At 39.3% G+C, this 22,065-nt stretch overlaps 1 protein-coding gene across 2 annotated transcripts in view; it reads right to left on the reverse strand.

Moving 5' to 3' along the window:
- LOC124794695 (B9 domain-containing protein 2) overlaps positions 1–22,065 on the reverse strand; it is a 71,876-nt gene extending 49,811 nt beyond the window's left edge. Inside the window, exon 1 of one of the 2 annotated variants that reach the window (XM_047258256.1) lies at positions 21,658–22,065. The gene's annotated coding sequence lies outside the window, so the exon portion shown is untranslated. Of the gene's footprint in view, positions 1–21,652 lie in introns of both variants that reach the window. The other variant, XM_047258257.1, reaches the window with a different exon arrangement.

Raw genomic sequence — 22,065 nt, forward strand, 5'->3', positions numbered from 1 at the left:
ATGTGGCAATGACGGTTGTTCAGGTGGCAGTGTGAAGGTGACATGTTGTGGTTGAGCGCGATCTGTCGCGACGCGGAAGGCTGATGCAGGTGAGACACTGTAATATGTTGATTGCGGTTGCGGAAGGTCAACACGTTGCGGGTGTGTTCAGATTGATGCGTCACGGAAGACGGACGTGGATGAGGCACCGAGATGTGCCGAGAACAGTAGCGGAAGCTCGACTGGAGCTGGCACAGGGGCGACAGGTGAGAAAAAGTTCAAAGTTTGAGAATGCATGTTAGTCCGTGGATAGCTTGACATATGATCAGAGCCAGGGCCACTTGTGTTGCAGGGAGGCTGCAGAGGTGCGGGTTGTCCAGAAAGCACAGTGTGGGAAATGTCGAACATGGGACAGAATGTGTGAATGTTCACTGTTCATAGTCACTCCACTCAAAATGGTGTGCGGATAAGGTGAATGTCGTGGCACAAAACACTGAGGCATAGCAGTGGGACAGAGGTGGAGGTCAGGCACAGGTAACAAGTTATTGTTCCTGTTGCAGGCCGAGGTATCGAAGCAGGAACGACTGTGCTGATGCTGAACCGAGGCATGCGCGAGCTTGGTCGGATGCTGAGGAGGTAGACCTGTGAATGAAGCAGTTCCAGCCATGTGGCAGGTATCTGCATGGTAATGCATGAATTGCGGCATGGCAAATCGTTGTCCTGGCGATAGTAGGTTGTCCAACGAACCATTTGCAGGAATCGGCATTGGTCCCGCACTTCACAGAGATCCATGAGAGGTAACTGCACAGTCGATGAGGGAGGGCACATGTGGCGGGAACAAAGGCGTTTGATAGCCAGAGTCATGTGCACTCCTAACCTCAGTTATTGTTGCAGGCTCGAAAACATCTGGCGAAATCGACGTAATTGTCGAGTGAGAGGCATCGTGTTGCAGTCCTCGTGGGTGTACATCGCCCACAACACGATGCATGTCGATCACAAAGTCCGGCGTTAGGCACTGGGCCGAAGTCATTGTTCGAATGTTGTGTCGATGTAATACATGCGAAAATAACCGAGGCAGAGGTCGCGGACACAGTAAAATGGTGAAAACAGAAGATGTTACAACTCGGGGTCACCAGTGAGGGGAAGTTCGGGTTGGTTACACCAAACAACCCCCATTTAGCAGTAGTTCATTTATTCACCTAAACACATGCAAGGCTCACAAAGAACTAAACATGGTGGAAGAAACCAAAGACAATGCTCAGAGTTCAAAGACGAACACATATCGATGTTGGTGTCGATCTCATCGGCGCCACAGTCTATTATCATCTCATTGACAGTTATTGAGCTTTAAAAGTTCTCTTCCTAAAACTTGTGTTTTATACATTGCTATAAATCTGAGATCAGAAAAGGGGACACAGAATTTATAAATCAAGAGCTTACTCTGTTGCTGCTTCGGATCATCTCAATCTATTGTTGGGATAAAATGTTTCATGGATTTGCAGTAAACATGTGAGCATGACCAGTAACTACATAGTCTCTTTGCATTTCTGGATTTCTTTACTTTCCTTCAATTATCATACGCTCCTAGTTGGCCTTTTGCCATGAACCTACACAGTATGGAATGATATTTAGATGAACTGTATAACTTGCTCCATCCCAGCATACTGCTATCACAGGGAGTGGTAAGTCAAGGATATGTTGGTAGTCCTTGTAGACAGCACTGGTATAGTTAAAATGAAATGTGCCAAGGCTAAAAGTGGTATTTCACTGCCTTATGGGTCAGTAACATAAACTGTTGCTTTCTATTTATAGTTATACATACTTCTTTGCTTAGAGGAAAGTAAGACAATATAACAATGAGTACTATGTTACTGATTTATACAGGGTGAGCACAAAGACTTGCCCAGATTGTAAAAATTTATAACAGAATAACCGCTTGACATAATAAGTCACATCTGATGGCATTACATAGGTTAGTCTCACTAGTTGTTGTACCAATAGATGTGCTAATGCTCCACAACACCGACGTGGTCTGTTAGGTCACGTTAGTTGCTGGTGAAATGGCGTCGAAGCAGGAGAAAGTGCAATGTGTGCTTTGGTTTCATGAAACAAAATCGCCCATCAGTGTTCAGCATAAATTTCAGGCTTCTTATAGACACAGCCCTCCTGACATTAAATCAATAAAGCGACAGTATGCAAAGAAACAGGCAGCATTGAAGATCGTCCTCAAAGTGGCAGGCCTCGTGTAAGTGATGCAACTGTTGATCGTGTTTGGTAACCATTTCAACGGCGTCCATCTAAATCAACTCGTCAAGAAACATGTGAACTTCAAATACCGCAAGCAAGTGTGGTGAAGACTCTTCATGAAAGGCTTAGGTTGCATGCTTACAAAGTGCAAATTGTGCGGCCTTGCAACCAAATGATTTGCCTTTAATGTCAGTGGAATGGTAAATAGGCATAATGTCCGTATATGGGGTTCAGAGTCTCCACATGCTACTGTACAGTTACAGCGAGACAGTGGAAAAGTGAATGTTTGGTGCAGCCTCATGTATAACATGGTTTTTGGACCATTTTTCTTCATGGAAAAATCCATTACCACTAACATTTGCTTAGATGTTTTGCAACAGTTCATTGCCCCACAGTTAGAAGAATATCAACCATGGATAATTTTCCAGCAAGATGGAGCACCCCCTCCCCCCCAACCCCCTCACTGGGCTTTGATAGTGCGTGATTTCCTGGATGAAACATTTCCAGATTGGTGGATTGGAAGGAACAGTCCAACACCCTGACCATCCCGCTCTCCAGACATTAAGCCCCTTGACTTTTTTTCTGGGGCTATATCAAAGACAGAGTCTTCCTCACACCAGTGGTTGATATCAGCGAGCTGAAGGCTAGGATACAAGCTGTTGTGGGTACTGTGACAGAACACATGTTACAAAACACCTGGCGGGAACTAGAGTACCATCTTGATATTCTCCGAGCTACCGAGGGAGCACAGTAACACTAACCTATGTAACGGCATCAAATGTAAATTATTATGTCAAACGGTTATTCTGTAATAAATTGTTAAAATCAGGTCAAGACTTTGTGCTGACCCTGTATAATGGGACTGGTCCATTCATACAAGTCCACATCTGCAGGTGCTCTTTACTCGGATCCCCAGGCAATTATATACTTCTCCAAAGTTCTTTAGTTCAAATTGTTCCTTATTTTTTCCTCTCTTTTTTTCTTTCTTCTGAATGTTACATAAAAAAATCAGTATTTTATCTATCTAAACTTAATTGATGAATATGTCTCTTGCTTGATTTTTCTGATAAATGCAGGAGTCAGCTGTAGACCTGCTGGAATTTAAACTTACTAGAGCTTTATCCAATTTGATTTTCTAGCAATCAGACTGCTTTCTTAAGTCTTTTAATATTTTTGTCTTTTATTATTTTCATTATATAATCAACCATGGGAATTTTAACATAGAATTGTTCTTTCAAGTCATGTTACAAAAAATCTGTAACTACACCAAAGCAATCAATGTCCAAGTTGTATCTAGCAGCCAGCATGCACAAATATCTGAACTGTATCACATCACCAGTAAGTAAAACTTGGGCACATCCCTCAACTGTCAGACAAGCTTATTGTAAATTATATCCCCTTGTAAGTCTGTTTTTGTCTTAAAAACCCACTTTGCATCAAAAGATTTTTTGTCTTTAGGTTGGATTGCTGATTTGCATATTTTATTTTCTGCATGTGAGTTTAATTCTTCTTAAGTTGCATGAAGCCATGTGTCTGAGTCCTTAGATTAGAATGCTTCATCCAAAGTTGACAGTTCCGATACTTGTCAATCTTTAGTATGACAGGACACCTAACAATCCATCTTCTTTGGTCTTGCTATTCAGAAAGATCTTCTGAGGAGTCAAATTTGTTGAGATGGTTCACAGTCTTCTTTCATTCTGACTGAGCCTCATTTTTGTGAGATGCAATTGTTGGACCTGGCTTCCCTTGAGCCATCTTGCACATCAATGTTTTTTAGTTCTGACTCCTTTAACTCATTAACGAGTCTTCATAGATTTCTTTCAGTCTACTCCATGCTTCTTCCACCACCGGCATCTTCTGTAGGTACACATTAATAGAAGGCTCAACTGCCAAAATTATTTTAGCCTTTTTGGTAATAATTTCAGATTCGTCTCTGATCAGATATGTTATGGACTGTTATGACTGTTTGTGTTGCAAATCAGTTGAGCTTCAAGAGCTGGCAGATTGCTAAACACAGTTGGACCAAGGAGTTGGTGTGTGTTGAGGGGAAGGCTTGTTAGACACGAGGTGACAAGCAGCGAGCCCTTAAGTGACGGTGTTCCAGGTACCGGCTTGACCAGTGTGAGTGAAGAATGGAAGCCATCATGAACTGACGCCTGAAATATTAGGCTGAAAATACTATACATTTAAAGAAACTGTTAAAATTACTACGGAGAATCCAAAGAGTTGTCAGAAGCTCTAGGCTCCAAAAAAATTCACGCCAAGATGGTACAACTTATGGATTAAGAACTATTATTTTTGAAACATTTATTATTCATAATTGTTACTGCTGTTTACAGACAAGTTAAGGACAAGTATGGCACACCAAAAGAAAGGAACTGATATTCGTTACATGTTGAGCAAGAGTGGTGATACAATATTACACATATAAATTATTAAACAAATTATTAGTCTTTAAATATGTCTGCTTGTGTCTGCTTATGTGTGGATGGATATGTGTGTGTGTGCGAGTGTATACCCATCCTTTTTTCCCCCTAAGATAAGTCTTTCTGCTCCCGGGATTGGAATGACTCCTTACCCTCTCCCTTAAAACCCACATCCTTTCGTCTTTCCCTCTCCTTCCCTCTTTCCTGATGAGGCAACAGTTTGTTGCGAAAGCTTGAATTTTGTGTGTATGTTTGTGTTTGTTTGTGTGTCTTTCGACCTGCCAGCGCTTTCGTTTGGTAAGTCACATCATCTTTGTTTTTTGATAAATTTTTCCCACGTGGAATGTTTCCCTCTATTATATTAAACAAATTATTATTTATTCTTGTTGAAACATTTACCAAAACAGAGTTCTCCACATCTGGATAAATTATTAGCAGCAGCATGTTCCATTTCCAATAAGTACCATGCAGTAGCTATTAGTGCAAATAGATTTTGTTCTTCTTCTTCTGCATTTCAAGGCTTAGGCACTTGTGTTTGTTCTGTCTTCACTTTTCACTTCCACTTCATTCTGGGTCTTCCTATGCCCCTTCCTCCTCTTGGTTGATACAGCTTGGCCAGTGTGGGATTCTTTCTGCACTCATTGTTTGTAAGTGATTTTTCCATAACATTTTATTTGTTCGGTCTTCACATCAACATTATAAATATCTCCATTTCTTATATGTTCCTCCCTGGTAACACCTCTCACTTTCCTAAGAAATCTTGTTTCTGTTGCTTGTAGTTTGCTTTTATCATGTCTTTTAGGGATCCATGGCTCACTTCCATACAGCAATACTGCTGTACCATTGTTTTATAAAATTTGAATTTTGTTCTGGAATGTTGTGTTCATTATTTCACACACTGACTAATATTTGTTAACCTTACTTTCTATGTCCTTGTCCACAATAACTTAAGTTGCATCCTAAAAAATTAATGCTGGAGACCTGCTTAAGTGGTGTATTACTGTTTTTGGCTGGGTGGAGTATTTCCCATGATGAGTCACAATTTTAGTTCTCTTTGTTGATATTTGGAGGTTATATTCTCTTTTTCCTAATTGATGTAATTAACAAACTGTTTTTTGTAGTTTATCTTCACTTTCTTCCAAAATGGTAACATCATCTGCATGCATAAGGATACCATACTTATTTCTGTTAATCTTTCAACCCAAATTTACTTCCTATCTCCAGTTTTTACTCAAATGACTTATATTTACATTAAATAAGATTGGTGACAGGCTACAGCCTTGTTTGAGTCCCTAATTGATAGTTATTTCTACAGTTCTATTATTAGAAACTTTTATGATTATTTTTGTGTCCATGTATAAGCTTCATGTAGCTTCAATAAGATGTCTTGAACATCCAGCTTCAATCATTATGTCCCATAATTTCTTCTTGTACACACTCTCAAAAACGTTTTCAAAGTCAATGAAAGCTACAAGTGTCTCTAATATATATATATATATATATATATATATATATATATATATATATATATATATATATATATATATATATATATAAAAAAAAAAAAGCAAAGATGATGTGACTTACCAAACGAAAGTGCTGGCACGTCGATAGACACACAAACAAACACAAACAAACACACAAAATTCAAGCTTTCGCAACAAACTGTTGCCTCATCAGGAAAGAGGGAAGGAGAGGGAAAGACGAAAGGATGTGGGTTTTAAGGGAGAGGGTAAGGAGTCATTCCAATCCCGGGAGCGGAAAGACTTACCTTAGGGGGAAAAAAGGACGGGTATACACTCGCACACACACACATATCCATCCACACATATCCAGACACAAGCAGACATTTTTAGATATATTTTTCCCACGTGGAATGTTTCTCTCTCTCTCTCTCTCTCTCTCTATATATATATATATATATATATATATATATATATATATATATATATATATATATATATATATACAGGGCGTTTCAAAAAGAAAGAGCAGATTTCAAACATTTATTTCTCAAAAACTACAAATGATAGAAACACAATTCCAACGGTCCTTCACTCAATATGAGTACCAAATGTTACACAACAAATATCAAAACTGTACCTCAATATGAGCACCATTTGTTACACGACAAATATCAAACCGGTATCTCATTTCTTGCCACACACGACGCAACTGGTCTTTAGTTACCGAATTCACGGCCGCAACAATTCGATGTCGTACCTCTTGAAGAGTAGCGGGCATAGGTGGGACATAAACACAGTCCTTTATGTACCCCCACAAATAAAAATCGCAGGGAGTAAGGTCTGGTGACCTGGGAGGCCACAGACGATGACATTGATCTTGTGCTCCTGCTCTTCCAATCCACCGTCCTGGAATGGTGTTATTTAGGTACCGTCGTACAGGTTCAGAGAAGTGTGGTGGGGCGCCATCTTGCATGAAGATGAAGTGATTTGAATCTTCCTGAAGTTGAGGAAATAGCCAGTTTTCTAACATGTCCAGGTAAATGGTTCCTGTGATAGTTTTCTCCATGAAAAAGAAAGGTCCATAAACTTTGTTTACCGAAATTGCACAAAAGACGTTAACCTTTGGTGAGTCTCTTTCATGTTGAATAACGTCCCTCGGAGTTTCACTCGCCCAAATTCGTACGTTATGCCGATTAACTTTACCAGAAATGTGAAACGTTGATTCATCTGAAAAAATTAATCGTTCGGCAAAATTGTCCTCTTCCATGTCCTGTAGAATTGCAGTTGAAAATTCGAACCTTTTGTTGTGGTCGTCAGGACGCAATGCTTGCAATAACTGCAGTTTGTACGGCTTCATGTGCAGACGGTTACTCAGAACGCGCCATACCGTTGTTTTAGACATGTTTAGTTCGTGACTTGCCCGTGTCGTGGATTTTCTAGGGCTCCTTTCGTAAGCTGCACGGACACGCTCGACATTTTCATCCGATGTGCGTGGACGACCCGTGCTTTTTCGCTTGCAGATGCAACCATCTTCTACGAATCTGTGATGCCACTCATAAATTTGCTTATGACGAGGCGGCTGTTTGTTGAATTGACGGCGGAATGCACGTTGCACACCAACAATGGACTCTAACTTTGCAAATTGCAGCACACAAAATGATCGTTCCTGTGGTGTCGTCGCCATTTTCCTACAAACAAACGCCAGCGCCACTGCGGATTTGCATGGAACTTCTGCGCGGACCATTGAAAAACTTTGAACCTTTCTCTGACAAGAAACGTTTGAATTGTGTTTCTATCATTTGTAGTTTTTGAGAAATAAATGTTTGAAATCTGCTCTTTCTTTTTGAAACGCCCTGTATATATATATATATATATATATATATACACATTTTTTTTTTTTTGCACATACATTTTCACTGCATGAATGTCCTCTCCAATATCCACATTGTCTAATATGAGACTATCTGTTTTGGTTCTTAAATGATTACTGATTATTTTTGCAAATATTTTATAGCCTGAGTTTACATGGCTAATTCCTTTATAATTTTCACAATTCACAGTTGGTTTTGGTACAATTATTAACATGAACAGTGTTTGGTTTGACCAATATGGTACTGTAACAGTACGCAAAGGTGTCACACATTTAACTTGAGCTCAGTACAAGTGTAATTTCTGTAATTTTTGTCAAAAACTATTTCAATATTGAACATGTAGATATGTAAGAATTTATGAGTATGTCTATTATATATACATAAATTAAATGGAATATGAAAAAACTGTAAACCTTACAATATTGTGGCCTGAGGAAACGTGTGTTGTACACAGCAGTAAGTCAGGTGGAAGCAGGCTGAGCCCTGAGGCTTTTTGGCCTATATCATTTGCTGAGGTGCTTCACTGTTGGTTCGTGGTAAAACTGATGAGATGTTGGGTGCTCAGAATGTCACATGTGTTTAGAGTGCTTTGTATCTGCGCTTTGTGGACTTTGCATAAATTTCTGTTATCACACTGAACTTTTAAAAGCTCCATGTGTGAATGATAGTACTTTTGGTAGTGATAGACTTTTATAATGGTATATCTGAGAGTGTGAGTAGAACTTTTCATACATAGCTGTTGATAATTACAGTGACTTATTTGGGGTACAAACTTTAATGATAAATAGTGCACTGAAAATTACCTATCACTCTGCTTGCTACTCATTGTTTATTTGTTTTCAATAGTGACTGAGAAACTCGTATTCATAGTAGAATCATATGGCCACAGTTCGTACATGATTTATTTGGAGGTTTCCTGTCTTACTTGAAATAAACACTGCAAGTTAATATGTGATTCAGTGCATTTCACCAACATTATTTATCCCTTGGGATACATTTACCTTTATCATTATTACATAACTTCTTATTTGCATAGCAGCTTTGTTACAAAGTTTTATTATTTGAAAAACTATTCTGCATGTCACATGAGATTTATGTTGTTTGGGCCAAAAGGTGACAGTAAGCAATCAAACCCCTACTGAGTCACGTAGTTTTCTAAGATGCATGCTTGTCCAGCCGGAGGGTGATTATTAGGTTTGCTTTCAGTCATAGCACATAATGTCAAATTAAAAGCCACACTTAATCTCCAGGTATTGTCACAACCTGCTGGATTTTCCTCTTCCTTTTAGGTTCTCAGTTAATAGCACAGAGTTAGCACTTGAGGAAGTCATAGCATTCACATTCTGTATTAGTGTCTTGAAACAAATTTTCTTGATGTAACAAAAACATACATATAATGTGGGTCCAGAAAGTAATTGCATTTGTGCCGGAACTTAAAAGTGGCTGTAGTGAGTTCCGATAGGTTCGATTATGACAGGGGGCTCTAAGCTTCAAAGCAATGCCTTCGCCAGTCTGCTCCTTGCACTTGGGACATCAAATCAGTGGCATTGTGCACCTCTGTTTATTGTCAGTGTCACAAAATGTGACTAAATCATCACTTAAGCTATGTTATGCAATAAAGTTTTTCTTGAAACCAGAAAATCTCATACAGTTGATTGTGCAAGCTTACAGTGATACAGCCTTATCATATTCACAGCTTTTGCAGTGGTTGAAAGCATTTAAGGAAAGCTGGGAAGAGATAGTTGACAAATCCTACGCGGAACGGCCATCAGCCAGTATAACCAATGGCGATTTGGCCTGTGTGTTTGATCTGTTAAATGCTGACTGGTGGCTTAGTGTCTACATGATTGCAGAAACTTTCAACATTCCCAGAACAATTGTGCACAAACTGGTGACAAATAAATCGCACATGAGGAAGGTGTGTGCAAGCTGGTTCCCAAGCTTTTGATGGACGATCAGAAGAATCACCAGGTGACTGTCATGAGTGACCTTATTGAATGCGTAGAAAGTGTTATTACCGGCAACATGGTGTTTCGAGTATAACCTAGAAACAAAATGAGAAAGCTGCAAGTGGTACACCTTGAGATCCCCATCTGAAAAAAGCAAGAATAAGCAAGTCAAAAGTGAAAATAACGTTGATTGTCCTTTTCAGTGCCAAAGGCACAATGCACAGAGGGTTGCTCCAGGCCAAACCATGAATGCTGTCCATTACTTTGACGTGCTTACAGAACTGCAAAAATCAGTTTTTAGAGTGAAAAAGGAGAGCTCCACGAAGACAACACTCCAGGCTACACTGCTCTGCACTTTCGTAAGCACCTGGCAAATACACTCCTGGAAATGGAAAAAAGAACACATTGACACCGGTGTGTCAGACCCACCATACTTGCTCCGGACACTGCGAGAGGGCTGTACAAGCAATGATCACATGCACGGCACAGCGGACACACCAGGAACCGCGGTGTTGGCCGTCGAATGGCGCTAGCTGCGCAGCATTTGTGCACCGCCGCCGTCAGTGGCAGCCAGTTTGCCGTGGCATACGGACGTCCATCGCAGTCTTTAACACTGGTAGCATGCCGCGACAGCGTGGACGTGAACCGTATGTGCAGTTGACGGAGTTTGAGCGAGGGCGTATAGTGGGCATGCGGGAGGCCGGGTGGACGTACCGCCGAATTGCTCAACACGTGGGGCGTGAGGTCTCCACAGTACATCGATGTTGTCGCCAGTGGTCGGCGGAAGGTGCACGTGCCCGTCGACCTGGGACCGGACCGCAGCGACGCACGGATGCACGCCAAGACCGTAGGATCCTACGCAGTGCCGTAGGGGACCGCACCGCCACTTCCCAGCAAATTAGGGACACTGTTGCTCCTGGGGTATCGGCGAGGACCATTCGCAACCGTCTCCATGAAGCTGGGCTACGGTCCCGCACACCGTTAGGCCGTCTTCCGCTCACGTCCCAACATCGTGCAGCCCGCCTCCAGTGGTGTCGCAACAGGCGTGAATGGACGGACGAATGGAGACGTGTCGTCTTCAGCGATGAGAGTCGCTTCTGCCTTGGTGCCAATGATGGTCGTATGCGTGTTTGGCACCGTGCAGGTGAGCGCCACAATCAGGACTGCATACAACCGAGGCACACAGGGCCAACACCCGGCACCATGGTGTGGGGAGCGATCTCCTACACTGGCCGTACACCACTGGTGATCGTCGAGGGGACACTGAATAGTGCACGGTACATCCAAACCGTCATCGAACCCATCGTTCTACCATTCCTAGACCGGCAAGGGAACTTGCTGTTCCAACAGGACAATGCACGTCCGCATGTATCCCATGCCACCCAACGTGCTCTAGAAGGTGTAAGTCAACTACCCTGGCCAGCAAGATCTCCGGATCTGTCCCCCATTGAGCATGTTTGGGACTGGATGAAGCGTCGTCTCACGCGGTCTGCACGTCCAGCACGAACGCTGGTCCAACTGAGGCGCCAGGTGGAAATGGCATGGCAAGCCGTTCCACAGGACTACATCCAGCATCTCTATGATCGTCTCCATGGCAGAATAGCAGCCTGCATTGCTGCGAAAGGTGGATATACACTGTACTAGTGCCGACATTGTGCATGCTCTGTTGCCTGTGTCTATGTGCCTGTGGTTCTGTCAGTGTGATCATGTGATGTATCTGACCCCAGGAATGTGTTAATAAAGTTTCCCCTTCCTGGGACAATGAATTCACTGTGTTCTTATTTCAATTTCCAGGAGTGTAGATAGCTTACTACTAATATAGTTTACATGTTGGCCCCAGGATAACTTTTTGTCTAAATAAACTCCCAGGAATTTAACAGAACTAGGGTCATCAGATAGTGGCTTGCCTCTTAGAGTGAAGATTATCTGCTGAGTTTTATTTTCATTTAGCAGGAAACCATTTGCTCTGAACCAATATGCTGTGTGAGTGAGTGTATTTTCAGCACAGGTTTTAAGATCATTAAGATTGTTACTGCTATGAAGAAAAGTCGTATCATCTGCATACAATACAGTGGTGGATCTAATAAACAAGGGGAGGTCATTGATCATTATCAGAAACAGGAAGGAGCCCAGTACAGATCGCTGAGGCACACCTACTTTAACATTTTCTATATATAAAAACAAAGATGAGGTGACTTACCGAACGAAAGCGCTGGCAGGTCGATAAACACACAAACAAACACAAACATACACACAAAATTCAAGCTTTCGCAACAAACTGTTGCCTCATCAGGAAAGAGAGAAGGAGAGGGAAAGACGAAAGGATGTGGGTTTTAAGGGAGAGGGTAAGGAGTCATTCCAATCCCGTGAGCGGAAAGACTTACCTTAGGGGGAAAAAAGGACGGGTATACACTCGCACACACACACACACACACACACACACACACACACATATCCATCCACACATATACAGAGACAATATGTCTGCTTGTGTCTGTATATGTGTGGATGGATATGTGGGTGTGTGTGCGCGAGTGTATACCCATCCTTTTTTCCCCCTAAGGTAAGTCTTTCCGCTCCCGGGATTGGAATGACTCCTTACCCTCTCCCTTAAAACCCACATCCTTTCGTCTTTCCCTCTCCTTCTCTCTTTCCTGATGAGGCAACAGTTTGTTGTGAAAGCTTGAATTTTGTGTGTATGTTTGTGTTTGTTTGTGTGTCTATCGACGTGCCAGCGCTTTCGTTCGGTAAGTCACCTCATCTTTGTTTTTATATATAATTTTTCCCACGTGGAATGTTTACCTCTATTATATTAACATTTCCTATGTTTGACATTTCCTTACCAACACAAACTACCTGTTTACGGTTGTTGAGATAAGCTTTTAATAGTCTGAGACTGTTTCCTTTGATGCCATAGAATTCTAGTTTCTCCAGTAGTGGCGTGTGCTCAACACAGTCGAAGGCCTTGCTTAGGTCACAGAATGAGACCTGAGCAAAGCCTTTGTTCTCAAAAACTTTGAGGATGAAACTGACTACCGTGTTGATGTCATCAATGGTCGACAGATTCTTCCTAAACCCGTCTTGTGTAGCATTAATTATTCCTAGATTCTCAAAGTGAGATGATAATTGTTGGTACATGATGCATTCTATTACCTTGGAGAATGTGGGTACTATTGAAATAGGCCTGTAACTAGATGGAGAGTCTTTATCTCCCTTTTTGTATACTGGGACGATCCTAGACAGTTTTAACTCATCAGGAAAATATCCCTCAAGTATGTACTTGTTTATGCAATGGATTAAAGGGTACAGAATGCAATCACACACTTTTTTTTAGCAGGTTGCATGATATGCCATATATATCTAAGCTATCAGATGATTTCAGTTGTTTTATGACACCTTGTACAAATCTAGGCGATACTTCGGAGAAGGTTAGCATGCTTGTATTTAGTGACTGTCTACCCCAATTTTGGGAGAGTAACTGTGATGGACTAATGTCTGGTTTGACAATTGCATCTCCTATTTCTTTCACTGAATTAATAAAAAACTCATTGAGTATTTGAGGTGGGATATTAATTTTGTCTTTTTTAGTATCTGTGGCAGCACTGTTAATTACTTTCCAAGCAGTTTTGCATTTATTGGTGGAATTATGTATGCTGTTGGCATTGTAGGTTTTTTTGGCTTGCAGGATGGCTTTGTTGTATTCATTCCTGCATTCCACATAGGCTGATTTGGCATAGTCAGACTTCATACTATTGTATATGTTGTACAGTAACAAAACTTGTTTCTTTAGATCTGTCAGCTGCTTAGTGTACCATATATTTTGTCTGTTTTGAGATCTGGATTTGTGGCTGCTGTCCATTATTTTGAGTTTCTTTATGGGAATACTATGGTTAAATAGGGTCAAGAATGCATTAATATCTATCAAATATTATTTTGGCTGGCAGGTAATTACTTGATGTGTAATGTCCACCAACACTACAATGGCCAAACCAGTCTCTGTCAGCAAGGGAATTACGAAATGTGTTAATTTTATCCTCAGTTATGGGTCTGGTAATCACAACTGTTGGGACAGGTCTGTTTGCATTGCTCCTATTGAGGGTAATTTTACTTGCATAATTTAGGGATATGGAGTCATGGTCAGAGAATGGGAACACTACAACTTCGCATGTGTTTTCAGTGGTCTTGAAGTTTACAAAGATGTTATCTAAACATGCTTTGTTTCTTGTGGGCCTTTTATTGACATGATGTAAATTGTATTGTCTTAGTAAGTTTTCCATATCTGCAACACTACCCTTGCATTTAGTAACATCAAAATCAGTATTCAAATCACCTCCAATTGAAATATCATAGTGCAGCCATTTAATATTACTTAATTCACTCAGTAGCATGTCCATTTTTTCTAAAAATATGTTAATGCTTCCCTTTGGTGATCTGTACATGGATACTACTATTAGCTTATGACTATTGATGATTATGCCTGTAACTTCAAAGTGCTGTTCATCACACAAGGAATTTAGGCCTAGTTTGGTTATTGTACAATTGAGTGACTGGCTTAAATAAATTGCCACACCACCTCTAATGTGCTCTTTCCTACTGTAGCTATTTACTATACTATAATTGTCGAATTTGGTAACTGCAAGCTCATTCTCATTAGCCCAGTGTTCACTCAGAGAGGCAGAGAGGTGGCGCAGTGGTCAGCACATTGTACTCGCATTCAAGAGAATGAAAGTTCAAATCCCCATCTGGTGATCCAGAGTTAGGGTTTTTGACCTAGCCCTAATCTTCCTTCCTTTACAGATGGTCATGTGTCTTGCCAAACTCATCAGACACTGGCAGGTCAGTGTACCCTGGGCAGGGTTGTTGGAGACTCTGCTGCAATACTGGAGTTGGTAAACCCACACTGAGGTGAGTATCAAGTACGTGTAACATGACAAAACTGGTAACGTAAGGGAAGGGAAGGGGACACCTTGATTTTAAGTGTTGCTGCATGAGTAGGTCTAAAAAATAATGAGTCCATTAATGTTAATTCTAATCATGTATACATGTCCTATAAACTGATTCATTCCACACCATTTCAATAAAAGAATGATTCAAATGATCTATGGGACATGAAACTAACTAACAAAGGGTCAAGTGAAACATTCAGTACTAGTTATTGGCTCTGATCAGTTACATAATGTCAATGGTTGTTGTGACGTCACTGTCAGTTGGGTTGTTAGTTGGTGAAGCCAAAAAATGTGATAACAAAAAACCTGGTTGTAGTGACAGACTGATCTATAGCTTAGGTCAAGATCAAGTTCGAAGGTGACTAATTGTGAGTTGGCAAAACCAACAAATGTGAAAGCAAAAGCCAGGTCATAAGGACACACTGATCTGTAGTTCATACCATTTGAAAAACTGACACTGATATGAAGTTATAATCGTCATGTTGTTTATGTTGTTTATTGTGGTTCTCTACATCACTGGTCAAAGCCACTGACTAGTACTGAACATTTCTCCTTATGTGCTAGAGGTCATAAATGTAGATTATGAGAATGTATTTAATGGTGGAATTGTGCACTAGATTTAAGAAATAAAATAAGTTCATACAACATAAAATAAAAAGAATACTACTGTAAATGAAAAATAGTATTATTTAACAAGGGAACTTAACCAAGAATAAAATAACATGGCATTCCTGAACCTTTCTACCGTTTGCCTCTAGTGCAAATCAACTTGAATAGTGAATGTACGAAATTAACAGAATGAGTTTGACAGTAAGCATGAAATTCAATTATATGGTAACTTAATTAATGTATACACAAATACATCAAAAACGAGATGGTACAAACAAACAGTGAAGTCATAGAACTGGATGAAGGTAAAGGTATTGTTAAGATGTTTCATTTCTAATTAAGCAGCTCAAAATTAAAATCAAAGCAATGGAAAAAAATTCCCTCTCAATTCCACGTATGGGGAGCAAGATGGCATCATAAGAAGTTCCTGATAATGAACAATGAGTGTGTGGCGAAAAGGGTGGGGGGAGGGGGGACAGAGCTTCTCAAATTAACAAACTTTTTTCTTCCTCATGGCTGAGGTGGTTTGAATCCAGTTTTTAAACATCAATAATTTATATGGAATAATATTCTTATAATTAACACACTTTGACGTATTAATAATTTTACAATTTGTGGTTTACAAAACTCAATAAAATTAAATTCCAATGCTAGATTCAAAACACAGAATTCTGTGAAATTTCTCTCATTTTTCCAAGTTAAAATGTAATTCCCTAAGAATTTCAGGTTTTACAGAAGAATCACCACACTGATTTACAGGAAAGAATATAAGAAAGTTATAATAGCAATTAAGAAGCTTGTCAATGAGTCATGTATCAGAGAAAAGTAGTAACAAAATAAAATAAACTTAGGAGATAATAAACAGGAATACAGGTAAACAAAACAGAAGGAAAAAAACTACAATTTGCTGACATAATTAAAACTGGAAATCTGTATATCATTACTTTGGAATCCAGTCACCACCACATGAAATTTTATTTTTAAATTTATTAATTACATTTTGTATCTCTAATGCCATTTCAGATTATATAAATGTGGTCTTAACCTTCATGGGGAGTTGCACTATTGGGCTGAAATCACATTTAGTGAATTAGGTTGTCTGCAGTGAGTCCTTCTCAACAGTTTTAACTTCACTTTTAATAATAAAGTTGTAGGTTTTTCTTCTTTTTTATTTACCTGTATTCCTATTTATTATCTCCCAGGGTTTACTTTTTTTTTACTACCTTTCCTGACACACACACACACACACACACACACACACACACACACACACACACAACTGTCTAGCCAATTTACAAAGCTGATATTATTAATTACTGATCTACATCAGTGATATCTGGCTTTTAGGACAGCCTAAGGTGTTTGATGTCACTGACTATAATTTATTGCTCAGGAAACTACACTGCTACAGGATTTGTTTGGTAGCATTTGACTGGTTCAAATCATATTTTTCTAATAGGTATCAGAAGGTAGAATACTACATATTGGTAGAGTTCATGTATTAGCAGACCAAGAGAGTCCACTGCTGCTCTTCATATTATATTGTGAAGAAAAAACAGTTTGGATAAATTTCAGCCATATAACAAACAAACTAGGAAGCAATCTACCTGTAAAACAGGGGCACTTTGAGATAGAGCAAACATTCCCTACTAAATATTTAGACGTATAGCTGTATGAACATTTAAGGTGCAGTAAACATACATTATTTTTAAACAACAGATTAAGTCAGTCTTGTTATATTTCTTTGAGTGCTTAAAAATTCCTGTACTATTAACACGGTATTATGTTCCTATGGTGCACTCATACATAACATGTTAAGATAAGGCATGTTTTGGGGCAATACTAGTCTAGCTAAAAACTTATGTTTATTTCAAAAGAGAACAATATTAAAAATCAAAGCAATGGCGCACACAAAGAACCATGTAAGAACTTTTTCAAGGAATTAAACATTATGACCCAACGATTTTGTCTACATTTATGATAGTATATGTTTCCTGAAAGCACACTAGGAACTTTAGTCTTAAGCAGTCAAGTCCATAGCTATGTAGCAAGAAATAGCAACAATTTTCATGGTGAAATGCACACAAAAGTCATGCATTAAAAAAGTGCTCTTCAGTAGCCAAAAATTCTGTTTAATGAATTACTGAATGAAAAAATATATCAGAACTCTACATATTTAAAAGTAACTCAAAAAATGCTAATATGCTAGTGTTTTTATAGTGTCAAAGAATACCTGCACCATCAGCATTCATGGTAGAGCAGCTTATTTCCTTCATTATAGTAACTGAAGTGCTCATTTGAAAAAATAAATTGTATTCACATGGACATAATGAAAATCCTTTTAGTATTCCAATTTAGTGTAGGTGTACTCTAACTGTTGTTAGGAGTGTGTGGTTTCATGTTGTTCATTAGAAAATTTTATCTGTCAACATGTAATTGTAAAACTGGTTCATGTATAACAAATTCTTTACCATTGTACATAATGATATAGAAAAATGCTAAATAAAGTGGATAAATAAGAAAATTCAATTCCAGTTGTCAGCTTTGAACACTGACGTAGGAAACATGTGACAAATATTGCAAACAAATAATATTTTATGTATTAATTTATTTTCGAGTTCCATGGATCTTTGACGTAAATGTATCGCTAGGATGTAGAATGTGTCAGGTTATTACAGTAATAGACACATGTAGATGATCATAAGGCAACCAATTTAACATATATAATCAGATACATGAAAAAGGACATCCACATGTCAAATAATTACACAAAAAATTCGGATAACAACATAGATAACAGTACAGTAATGACATAGATGATTGCATAAATAATAGTGCACTAATGACATAGATGATTACGTGAACAAATTTAAAGTAATTCATCTAAAAAATATTCTACCAACAAGTTATACGCTAATCTACATCATCGGTTCTATTAGAAATGCATGAAATTAAATATAATATATGACAACCATAGCATTGTATCAATAATTTTTTTTTTTAACAAACGTCAATGCTTATTTGAAGCAAATCTGAGTTTCTACAAATAAGCTTCCAGTTGCTAGGTATTATAACTATGTATTCCCCTCTTCACGGTTCCATGAACAACTGGTAATGAATGTGTATTGCCAGTTTTGAGTTGCGTGAAATATGGACTTCCAACATGACAATCTTTCAGATGGGTAGGGTTTGAATGAAACTGCAAAAAGGTGGGAATTTAAGGAGATGGGACCTGGATAAACTAAAAGAACCAGAGGTTGTACAGAGATTCAGGGAGAGCATAAGGGAGCAATTGACAGGAATGGGGGAAATAAATACAGTAGAAGAAGAATGGGTAGCTTTGAGGGATGAAGTAGTGAAGGCAGCAGAGGATCAAGTAGGTAAAAAGACGAGGGCTAGTAGAAATCCTTGGGTAACAGAAGAAATATTGAATTTAATTGATGAAAGGAGAAAATATAAAAATGCAGTAAGTGAAACAGGCAAAAAGGAATACAAACGTCTCAAAAATGAGATCGACAGGAAGTGCAAAATGGCTAAGCAGGGATGGCTAGAGGACAAATGTAAGGATGTAGAGGCCTATCTCACTAGGGGTAAGATAGATACCGCCTACAGGAAAATTAAAGAGACCTTTGGAGATAAGAGAACGACTTGTATGAATATCAAGAGCTCAGATGGAAACCCAGTTCTAAGCAAAGAAGGGAAAGCAGAAAGGTGGAAGGAGTATATAGAGGGTCTATACAAGGGCGATGTACTTGAGGACAATATTATGGAAATGGAAGAGGATGTAGATGAAGATGAAATGGGAGATATGATACTGCGTGAAGAGTTTGACAGAGCACTGAAAGACCTGAGTCGAAACAAGGCCCCCGGAGTAGACAATATTCCATTGGAACTACTGACGGCCGTGGGAGAGCCAGTCCTGACAAAACTCTACCATCTGGTGAGCAAGATGTATGAAACAGGCGAAATACCCTCAGACTTCAAGAAGAATATAATAATTCCAATCCCAAAGAAAGTAGGTGTTGACAGATGTGAAAATTACCGAACTATCAGCTTAATAAGTCACAGCTGCAAAATACTAACACGAATTCTTTACAGACGAATGGAAAAACTAGTAGAAGCCAACCTCGGGGAAGATCAGTTTGGATTCCGTAGAAACACTGGAACACGTGAGGCAATACTGACCTTACGACTTATCTTAGAAGAAAGATTAAGGAAAGGCAAACCTACGTTTCTAGCATTTGTAGACTTAGAGAAAGCTTTTGACAACGTTAACTGGAATACTCTCTTTCAAATTCTGAAGGTGGCAGGGGTCAAATACAGGGAGCGAAAGGCTATTTACAATTTGTACAGAAACTAGATGGCAGTTATAAGAGTCGAGGGGCATGAAAGGTAAGCAGTGGTTGGGAAAGGAGTGAGACAGGGTTGTAGCCTCTCCCCAATGTTATTCAATCTGTATATTGAGCAAGCAGTAAAGGAAACAAAAGAAAAATTCGGAGTAGGTATTAAAATCCATGGAGAAGAAATAAAAACTTTGAGGTTCGCCGATGACATAGTAATTCTGTCAGAGACAGCAAAGGACTTGGAAAAGCACTTGAATGGAATGGACAGTGTCTTGAAAGGAGGATATAAGATGAACATCAACAAAAGCAAAACGAGGATAATGGAATGTAGTCTAATTAAGTCGGGTGATGCTGAGGGAATTAGATTAGGAAATGAGGCACTTAAAGTAGTAAAGGAGTTTTGCTATTTGGGGAGCAAAATAACTGATGATGGTCGAAGTAGAGAGGATATAAAATGTAGGCTGGCAATGGCAAGGAAAGCATTTCTGAAGAAGAGAAATTTGTTAACATCGAGTATAGATTTAAGTGTCAGGAAGTCATTTCTGAAAGTATTCGTATGGAGTGTAGCCATGTATGGAAGTGAAACATGGACGATAAATAGTTTGGACAAAAAGAGAATAGAAGCTTTCGAAATGTGGTGCTACAGAAGAATGCTGAAGATTAGATGGGTAGATCACATAACTAATGAGGAAGTATTGAATAGGATTGGGGAGAAGAGAAGTTTGTGGTACAACTTGACCAGAAGAAGGGATCGGTTGGTAGGACATGTTCTGAGGCATCAAGGGATCACCAATTTAGTATTGGAGGGCAGCGTGGAGGGTAAAAATCGTAGAGGGAGACCAAGAGATGAATACACTAAGCAGATTCAGAAGGATGTAGGTTGCAGTAGGTACTGGGAGATGAAAAAGCTTGCACAGGATAGAGTAGCATGGAGAGCTGCATCAAACCAGTCTCAGGACTGAAGACCACAACAACAACAAACAAGGGTTTGAATGGAAAATAGACTCAGGAAGTTCTTTGATAGATTTCACGAGATACGAAATGAAATGATCTTATGGTATTATTGGTCGAGAAAACACATCGGTAGTTCGACCGCCTAGGACGATTCTCTTTATTTGACGCCACTTTCGCGAAATGCGCATCGATGATAACACGGAATTCTGTCCCTGAGCGAAGAAAATCCCGACCAAGCCGGGAGTTGGGCGCGGGTTTTAGGATCTAGCACCAGCAAAACAACCAATAGGCCACGTGTTGCGAATACGAGATGCGAAAAGAATTAAGCATCACCCCAATGGCAGGTTGGTATTATTGAACGTATCTGAGTTTGCTGCACTAGTTACGATGGACAATTATTTTTAATACTGTAATATGATATAATTTGTATTGTCTTACCATACGAATACCTTGGATTTTCGACCGTTATTATTTAAACTTCATTTTATTGCGCGATTTCTCCTATGTCAAAAGAATATCAGGATGCTTTAAATCGCACTTGGAAAGGAATCCTCACACATTATATTTCTGTTACAGTTTGTAGCAGCAGACAAAAAACATAACATTGGTGTCAAGACAACAACACGAGTAAATAGGTGCAGCCCGTTGTAAAGTTAAGCCACTATTGGTCTAGCAAATTTGACTATTTGTAAAATGCACTAGATAATAATAACAACCCACAATGGCAAAACTGTATTATACTAAATGATGCCGATACTTTATTTTGTGATGCTAAGTTTGATGTAGTGTATCGTGTTTAAACAAATAATATTATTATCAATAATTATGATGAAGATTCATTTTTAGTCTTCAGATTACGGACCTCACCTCATTTTCTGATGTCTGCTTATCCTATTATTATCGGTAGATAATGGTTAAGATGTATTCCACAACTCCACAGCTTTGTTTATACTCCAGAGTAGTTGCTATGGCAACTGACCAACTGCTGGCTTTCACAAAACGCAATCTGAGCTGGCTTGATCAGGTGATTCAGAGTGCGGAAGACAAACTTTCATGAAGTAGTGCTTGGATGACACAGAATACCAATTGTATGTATACAGTGTAAAACTTGGCGCATACAGCTACATGACACGTTATAACTGATTAGCAGGCCTGTTTCTCATGACGGAGAAAATACAAAGGATTTTCTTCTGCATATTCATTTTTAGGATTCAAATTAAGCACTTCACTCTTTTTTTCATATCTTTTACTGCTTCTGTTACTGATAGCAACTGT

This window comes from Schistocerca piceifrons, chromosome 4, assembly GCF_021461385.2.
Source record: "Schistocerca piceifrons isolate TAMUIC-IGC-003096 chromosome 4, iqSchPice1.1, whole genome shotgun sequence".
In the NCBI taxonomy this organism is placed as follows: domain Eukaryota; kingdom Metazoa; phylum Arthropoda; class Insecta; order Orthoptera; family Acrididae; genus Schistocerca; species Schistocerca piceifrons.